The sequence below is a fragment of the Triticum dicoccoides genome, chromosome 6A (genome assembly GCF_002162155.2).
Source record: "Triticum dicoccoides isolate Atlit2015 ecotype Zavitan chromosome 6A, WEW_v2.0, whole genome shotgun sequence".
In the NCBI taxonomy this organism is placed as follows: Eukaryota; Viridiplantae; Streptophyta; class Magnoliopsida; order Poales; family Poaceae; genus Triticum; species Triticum dicoccoides.
Window position 1 is genome coordinate 286,905,055 of NC_041390.1, and position 9,874 is coordinate 286,914,928.

Below are 9,874 nucleotides of genomic sequence, written 5' to 3' on the forward strand. Positions count from 1 at the left end.
ACAGAATCAAGATAGTCATACATGTGCTGTCGTAGAAGTGGTCCACGACAATACCAAAATTATCATCACAGAAGTGTCCACTTCCATGATGATATATGGCGCGTCATGGAAGTGCTTTCATCAAGGGTTATCAACACGTGGCATCGACCGTAATGGGTTGCCATTAAGCTATCAGGTTCCAGTTTGGATCTGATAACCCGTTAACAGTCAGGACCAATGGGGACTTTCCATGTGTAAAATTCTCATTGGCTATAGCAACCACGTGTTAGCTCCGCGACGGGACAGATGTCAACCGCCCAATGGACAAGAGTCGCCTAAGATACATCAACACGTGGCAAGGCCCAACAACGACCCATTTAGGTTAAAAAGGCCGGCCTAGTCAAAATTAGATGGCTTGCCCATTAACGGCCTGCTTGCAGACGACCCATTCACAGTTAAGGTATGTACGAATAGTGCCAAATCAGCCCGTGAACGGCCCGTTCTAGATTTGTCATCATTGCGGCCCATGGTCACTACTGTTCCCATCACTACTGCAGGTTGCTACTAACGGGACACTAGAATCAGAGACCCTTCGACGAAACTATGTGCGATGCCATAATCGCAAACGGTGGTGTAAAAACCCGTAAAAAAAGGTGCAAAACGTTTGTGATGGAGGATGCATGAAACACGGTTCAGACTTTAGTTGCGTGTGCGATGCAGGGCATACGGTTCAGCTCAATTAACTGTTTGTGATGAGGATGAACAAAAGAAACGGGCAGCCAGATGAAGGTGTGTGCGATGTAAAATCATATGGTTCACTCGGATGAACTGTTTGTGATTAGGCAACACAAAAGAAACGGTCAGCCATATCAAAGGTGTGTGTGATATACGGCATGTGGTTCACTCGGATGAACTGTTTGTGTTGAGACATGAGAGCAGAAACGGTTCAAATGAACAAGATGTGTGTGATACGAGGCAAATAGTTTTGTAATCAGAAACGTGTGCGGAGACCGATAACAACACAGACGATTACTGCTAACAAGTCCTGTGTGTTGTGAGCAAACGAATGCCGGTATACAATTGTGAGTGATTAATGAAAACATCACCGACAGGTTCCATTGTTTAGTCTGTGTGCGATGTGATTTTCTTTGTCCGCATAACATCTACGCTCTGTCTATAGAGCATCAACATATATACTTAAAAAGACAGCATTGCATAACCAAATTAAGCACATAATTACACAAGTGACTACACACATAACATTTCCACACACCAAAGTAAGCAATTACATGCATACTAAAGTAGGAGAAACAAGGATCAAATAATCTACTTATTGTTGCGATGATGCTTGCCATTGCTGTGCTTCCGGCTGGATACCTAGATCCTCATGTATATGTCGTAGCTCGTGTACACCTCCTTGGCCGCGTACACGATGCGAGCTTTGTTGAGTTTCTCCATCCAGGCCGAGTGCTAGGCACGCTTGTCCTTGTTGCACAAATCCTACATGTCTTTGTAGTAGGGGTCGATTATTGCCTCGGTGAGGTGAACCAGTGAGTCCTTCTCATGCTCCTTGCTGCCCCAGATCTTGTATTGGCCCTGGATGTCGACAAGATTCTGGCAGGCGATGCCCGAATTCTCGAGCGCCTTTACATCGTTGGTGATGTCCACCATAGCGAACATGTAGTGGGGGTTGTTGACAAACCTAGCGAAATGCTTGCAAGGCCTTATGGCCAGGCAACAGTGGTAGACGAGGACGTGGTGGCACACGCACATCTTGGCGGCAGCGACCTTGGGACGAGACCCGACACGAGCGTGGGTGTACTCGAGGTCGAACCCGACCACCTTGTACTTCTCCGCGGCAAGCAACAACTCCATGATGTGGATGGAGTGCTCCACCCAGACCGGGTCGTTGGTGTACACCACCGAGAGGTCCATGAACCTTCTGTGGGTGTCCACCACGGCACGCATGGTGAATTGCTGCTCGTCCTCGATAGCTGCTCGGAGCACCGTTGGAGCCGCCCAGGATACCCTCTAAGAATTTCTTGTGGTGGGTGTGCTTCTTGCAATGGTGGGGCACGATCGAAAGGTTGAAGAGACACAAGGGTTAAATGGGTGCTGTAATAAATGGGCGCCGACTGGCCTGTAATCGTCATGTCTTGTCATGGCGTTCATAGCGGAGGATTCCAGCGCACACTTTACAACACCGCACCGCACGCGTGGGCTCGAAGATGCGCCAAATGTATCGTCGATGAGCCTGTTCCCGTGCTACCGCGCAAGCTTCCCGCCCGTCTAGTTTGGCCATGCGTCGGCTAGAAGAGGGACAAATCGTGGGCGTTTTTTTGGCAAAAAGCTTTGTAAAAATGAAGTGTGTGGAATGACTTCGATCATAAGTTTACCCGTGGGTGGTGAGGTCAAAGTTACACAGAAGGGTGATGATGGACACTCGAGTGCGATAATTAATTCTGCGCTCTACAGTGCACATGGTGGAAGAAACCAACTGTGTGCAATAATGCTGAAGATTGCAGTCGAGTTGGCTATACAGATCATGTGCTGTGAGATCGACAAGGTAAACTCATTCGAGAATGGTTAATAAAATCTAAGACCATTGCATATTAAGGTCAAAATAGTGTTAGCAATATACAAGTCTCATACAATGCCATTTCAACGATTGTACCACAAAAGCTTGAAATGTTACAAGGTTCAAATTCTAGAGTTATATGGCTAAAATTCGAAGATTACAAGGTTCAAACTGATATTAGAAATGAAATTTTGCTAATCAGCTCCAAACACTCGCGCTGTTTTGCTGAACATGGACATTAGAGAGGTTCAAGCTAATACCACCGCTTCTAAGTCTGGTTTCGAAACCTCACAATTTTTGCAAAGGGGCAGTCACTAAGAAGTCATGTATGGGGTGGACACGATGACTTTGAATTACTCTGTCATCTGAAGTTCCAAAATGAAATTCAGCATTTTTGGAGCCTACTCCATTCTGGCGCAGGTCCGGTGCTTATCAATAAACCATTCATTTTTGCGAAATAAATGTAGGGCAAACCTCATTTCCTTCAGCACCCTTGCTCTAAGAAGAAAGAACCTGGCGAATATAATCTCCGGTAAGGTCCCTCGGTAGGAGTTCAAAGTAATTTCTGAGAGATGTTGATCTAGGCATTCGACATGATTGTTATATTGCATCACATTATCCACTGCTGGGCCTAATCTTATCTGCAAAAGAAGAAAATGTGTTAGTGTCTACATGCAGTTTTGAACATTACTACATGCCTATTTGGTTTGCAGGATTTGTCAAATGCACTAACATGCCATCTTCGATCTGACATGATTAACATGGGCATTTGATTACATTCTAGAAAAATGTAGCCTTCTTCACAAGAGGTTGGAGTGGATGAAAAGTTCCCTAAGAAAACTTGAACTCCCTTATGGTTAACATTTAACAGGAAAGGAACATCACCTCAATATATAGCTTCTCCAGGCACAGAAAGCATCTCAGGAAACTAACAACTTACTCTAGGTTGGGGCCGATAGATTCTAGTGCCAAGACCTTCACTGTGCGCAGGTTCGGGGTTAAGCTTGTTGGAATCATTTTCTGAATTAAAGACGAACAAACATCTTCAAAATTAGAAATAATGTTAATTTGTAGAAGGAAAGGTAGAAGGCGGCTGTTGTACCTGAACGGGTGTGGATCCAATAACAATTCGGAGTATTTGTGAGATGAGTAGCCCACCACTGTCAATTTCGGCGCAGAAATGACATTGATTCTTGTTGGACCTTCTTGATCAACTATAAGTAATCTCTCAAGTGCAGGTGTGTCCTCAATGACCATACCATGGTACACATCTTGTGATGTCTTCCTGCCGCACCAGCAACACACATAAATAGTTCGGAGAGTCATGGAGGTGATGTGGAAGGTACTCAACCCATTGATTGCCTGAACACGAAGGTACTCGAGTGCAGTACAGCCACGGAACAGGCGCTCCATGTCACAGTTTGGGAGGAAGACGATGATGAGCTCGAGGTGCTTCAGTCGTGGTAGAATAAGAGCAGGCGCGTCATTAAGGGGGGATGGCAGTTCCTGAACTTGGCGACGGACAATGTGGGTGCGAGGCGAAGTGCGGACGTTAGCAGCGACCGCATATGCCCATCATCAAAAGTGAGCTCCTCGAGCCGATCTAGGGCAGGGGATGAGAACCAGTCGTCAATCTTGGCTCGGTCCTTGTCGTTGGAACGGAACTTTCCCATTCTAAGGCCTTTGGTTGGTCCAAGGTGACTACCGAGGATCTTGGAGAACGCATCAAAGCTTTTGTGATAGCCATGGCATAACTCGTGGGTGTCGATGAGGTCGAGAGAGCTGGACTTTCTTAGGGGGCGCCACCACCGGGAAAGGACGGTTGTCTGTGCCCCATATTTGATTGGGAAGAGGGAGATGAGACTCTCAACATATCATCAGGGAGGCTGCTAATGAAGTCTAGGCATGCTGGAGTCGCTTGCGGTTCTAGCTCACCGCGCCTCCGCTTGTTGGCAGCCCTGTTCTCCACTTTCGGAGTCTCCTTGTTGGCGGTGCTTTCTGATAGAAATGGGAGTACATGGAATATTTAGTTAAAATAGGGGAATAGAAAAGTGTATTGGTAACTAGAAGTTATCAGGAAGGAATATAGTAAGAAAAGGGAATAACAATTGGTTGCTCAAATACTACACAATTCATTTGACATTGCTATGTAAGTCAACATGCAGATAGTTGAAACGAAAACTTACTTCGAACAAAGTCTGGACGGATGATTTTGTCGGGGAAGTTAGCATATATCTCATGACCAGGCCCTTTTATGTGCATTAGTGCCAGCTTTCAGTACATAAAACTTTGCAATTTCTTTCCAAAAGCTAGTGCCAAAATAGGAGTCACGACGTTCATCAAGTCTTACAGTAGCAACAATTGTAAATCTATGATTTGTGTAGTATGACATCCGTGGAGCCTTCATCTATGTAAATGGAAAAATTATGCACTACATAATCTATTGCATAGCAAGGGATGTTCTGCAGAAAATTGTAGGATTGTTAAAGAAAATATGGTAACATGCAAATATGGGCCCAAATTGAAAGAACTGTATAACAGTTGAAATCGAAGGACAAAAATCTATAATTAAACAGATAGGGTAAACATGATGTCATGGAAATATGAGAGTAATTGAAAGAACAATACATCATCAATTTGCCTAATATAGAAAGAAGAGGGGGGAAATCCCCTTTGACATATATGGTGCATGTGGCACCTTTTATACAAATGTACCAATATTTAGAATATGTTCAGGGAAGTAGGCCATGCCAACTAATTTAGGGTGAGATTGAACATACCGCGCGCGTCCTCAAGTTATCTGGTACGGTGGGATGGAATCTCTGGTGAAGGTCGCAAAGTCCTGAAGTGTAGGCGCACTATACATTGTATGAATGAAAGAAAACCCTCAAATCAGCTTGAATAAAAATGAATTCATGGCAATTTCCGTCGGGTGATTAAAGGAGGCAGATGAACTGGGATAAGAGATAAGATAATATCTCATTACATTAGTTACCTTGTCATCCATGAGAAAGAACCCTTAGTACGGCAGATTCCCCAACTGAGCGGAGTTGGGTTGACCGCGATCAGCGTCGAGAAAGTCGATGGCGATAGGCGGCGGCAAGCGGGAGTGGCGAAATGTGGTGGGCTTTGCGGGCAGCCTGGCAGTGGCGGCAGGCGCCGAGCTAAGTGTTTACCACCGCGATAGGCGGTGCCATGGCATAGACGCGGAGGAGCCTATGCAGGTGTGAACGGGGAATGTACCAGAGGGGCCGAGGGGGTGGCAGGCGGGGTGAGGGTTTTTGTGATGTGGGGATGGTGTGGGTTTTCTTTTTTCTTTTTTGAATTGGATGGTGAGGGTTTTCTGTCCCACAAAGAATTTTGGGGCGACGGTTTGCTAGAGCGAACCGTGTGTGATTGACGCAACAGGCAAAATGAAAGTCATTGCACACGGTTCCAATTTGGGAACCGTGTGTGATTGACATACTGCCTCCCTCCTGGTTTATTGGCCCCCCTTTGTAATTTTTACTAAATTTTGACCAAATATTTAACATACTCAGACATAGATAATAAGCGTACACATACATAAGCATAGTTTAACCGCATTAAGCATACTCAAGCGTACATAGTTCGATCCATCCCACATCTCATCTCACATGCGGCCGACATGACCCTAAAGCTTCTCTAGGTACTCGGCATACGCGCTGTGCGCCACCCTGCGAGAGTACTTCTGCTTGAAGGAGCCAACGACCCGTCCTCTTGCATGCGCCAAAACACTTAGATACGTGTCATGAAGCTTCTGGTTGCAAAATGGGCATCCATAGCCGCCGTTCCAGGTCCTAATAAGCCTGTTATGCATTCCCGCATAAAGCTCCCTCATGATTTGCCTCTTGTACCTCCTCTAGCCATCTTCATCCTCGCTGTCCACATCGTCAGACAGCACCTATACAAATAGTAAAACAAATTTGGCATCAAATCAATGATTACATGTCGTGAAGTAGGATTAGGAATTTATGGCTATTTATTTATACATATCCAGAGATTACGGTTCAATTTTTAAGCACAGTCGTCTATGTACAGACCAATCTTGAAGAAAATAATGGCACAAACATATGTAGGTCATTCAAAATAAATTGTCAAGCCTTGGCTAGGAATTATTAGCACGAACACTAACCCTAGTCGGATTACTAGCAGAAATTGTTTGCACAAATGAAATAACTAATCACATATCACCTGTACCATTCAAATAATCAATACACTACACGGATCTAACGAAACTTACTCAGATTTCATGGATTGGGAGAACATAACCATAGGATTTTTATTCCAAAAAGGGGGAGGCAGGAGTAACCAGAGAAAACCTATGATCTATTTGACACATAAATGGGTATGGATAACTAACCAGCTGTCCGTCACCGTCGGAGTCGTCGCCGGAGTGGTCGTCGGAGTCAGTGTGGAACTCCGCCTCCGGCTGTGGAAGCTCAATGTTGTCGACGACATCAGGGTGCAGCGATAACTCGCTGGCGATGACGACAACCTCTATCTCCATCTCCACATCGTCCTCCGGTGCTTTAGCAGCCCCGGTGTCGCCACTCCCTCCGACGGGGCGCTTCGGCGGCATCCTCATACACTGACAGCTTTGAGAGCTGAGAGCGGCGTCGAGGATGCAAGCGGAGAGAGAGAAGATTGTGTGTGTGTAGCGAGGATGCAGGGTGCGGCCGCTCGGGCACACCATTAATATGGAGTAGTGGGAGTTGGGGGAGAGAGGCGGGCGGCGGTCAAATCGATGGCTCGCCTCCCGGTGAGCCTACGCACCGGACTGCTGGCATGCCTACCATAGTTTCACACAGCTACTGGCACGCCTCCCGATGACACTGCGCAGCGAGCACGCCTCCGTCAATTCACACACCTGCACGCACGCCTCCCCATCTTCCTGCGCGGCGGACTGCTCGCATGCATCCCGTCAACTCACGCCTGCTCGCACGGCACACGGGGCGTGCACTGGCACGTATATTGTTTTTCTATTTGGATGATTAATGCTACCGCTTTATTTCTTAACCGAAGTATGGCACGTATCCATTGTTGGTCTAATGCTCACGGTTCGAATAAATATTCCGTTTGGTATATTGGTTCCCAATTATTAATAATCTCCCGTCTGTAATTAGATAAAGATTACATCAAAACTGGCCTCAAATTTGACAAAAAAAGTACAATGCCACTTTGTATTGGTGTCCATATGACAACATTATAAGTTTCACAAACTTCAAATAAGTTTTGGATGTACTAGAATTTAAAAATCAAGATTAAAAATGTTTGAAATTTGTTGCACGGGGAGTAAACATGCTCCAGTGAGACACATGTGTTTTTGCAATCCATTTAGGTGCACTGTCACGTGTGCATGTAGCTCAAATTTGATTTTTGCACATTATACCCGTAGAAAATCAATCAATGTACTGAAATGTCTTAATGATCTCTGTGATTTTTTTTGAAATTGAAATGTCCCTCCTTTGCTAACATATATGTTCACCGTGAGATAACTAATTTAATATGCATCATAGTTATGGTGGAATCGCGGTGTGTGTGTGTGTGGGTGTGTGCGTCTGCGGGTGGCGGGTGGCTCGCAGTACACTACAAGTTGTGAGCCACCGTGTGGGTTGGCCGTTTTGTTAGGCAGGCCGGTGCCATATCAGAGTCGTGAAATCGTTATTTAAAACATTACATAACCCTGTCATACATAAATGTTTTGGCCACATGCAGTCGATGGTTGTCCTACACGACACTCGATACTCGCGTGTGACGCTTTTTGTGGGCCCGCCAGGTTGTCTTCCATCACTTTGACGAACAGCCGATAGTGAGGTTAATTTGACCAGCAAGGTAGAATCTTTTTTGTTTGTGTTATGGTGGTATATAGTACGTGTCGAAGAGGTGGGAGGGGACTAGCATATATACTATATGTACGCGTCTGTGAACAAGTACACCTCACTCAGTGTCGGGACTTTTTGGTTTCCGAGGCACGTGCCACATCAAAATAGTGAAATTGGCTATTCAAACATCACACAACAACTTTTTGGGCCACATGGATATCCTAGCTAGGACACTCACGTGTGACGCTTCCATCTATGGGCTCACGAGGCCATCGTCGATGCATGCATGCATCACTTTGACCTACATCGGGAGAGGTTAATTAATCTCACCATCGATGAGGATTCTTTTGGGTTGTACATATATTACGACAGGAGCATATAGTATGCGGTGAAGAGGGGGGAATGGGACCATCATATGTAGTACGCTTGATGAACCTTGCTCTGTGTGGGTGCATGGTTTACGGTTTTTGAGGCATGTGGCACATCAAAGTTGTGCATTTTGGGTATTCAACATATATATGTTTGGCCCACAAGCAAGGCGGTGGTGGTTGTCCTCTCGCACCCATTTAAGCGGTTATCAGCGATATCGATGCTTTCCATCTGTGGGCCCACTTGGTCCATCACTACTTTTTGCCTGACAACAAGAGAGGTTAATTTGACTTAGGAGGGGATTATTATTTTTGCTCTCGGATGACATGCATGAAACAGTTTGAGCACACACACACATGCATGTGTACGCATGAATCCCTCCCATCGAGTCGAAGTGGCTATTACAACAACACATCTTGAACTGATCTCACTCTGTGTGGGGAGCTAATGTATGATTTTTGACACACACGCCACATCAATGTTGTGTATTCAAACATGCATGCACGCATCACCTCCATACATATGCATGTAGTGGCTGCCTTTGAATGGTACACTCCCTTGCGTGGTTATCGGCGACAAGCCTATATATTCGTGGGCCCGCGTGGACATCCATGATCACCTTGACCAACAAAAAGATAGGTTACCATGGCGGATTCTTCATTTGGTTCATGTTATCGTAGTATAGGTCATGGTGAGATTCAGACCTTAAGTTTGAGCGCATATACTATGCACGCATGCATGCATGAATCCCCAGCGTTGGCTTGAAGTGTGGTGTAACATACATATGCATCGTCAACCTAACCCTCACTTAGAGTGGGGATTTCTAGTTCGAAATCACGGTGCCACATCAAAGTTGTTCCATTATTACTCAAAACACACCTCTCCATACATATGTTTGGGCCACGCGCATGCAGTGGTTGTCTTCGGGGACTAGCTACTTGCGTGATTATTGGCGAGCTAGCCCATCTCCAGGGTTGCTGGACGGCCATCACTTTGATCAACGACAAGAGAGAGGTTGTATGACCAAGGTGGATTATTCTTGGTACGTTTTACGATCCATCTTGGTGAGATATGCCTCTCTGGCCCGCCGACTGAAAGTGTGGGG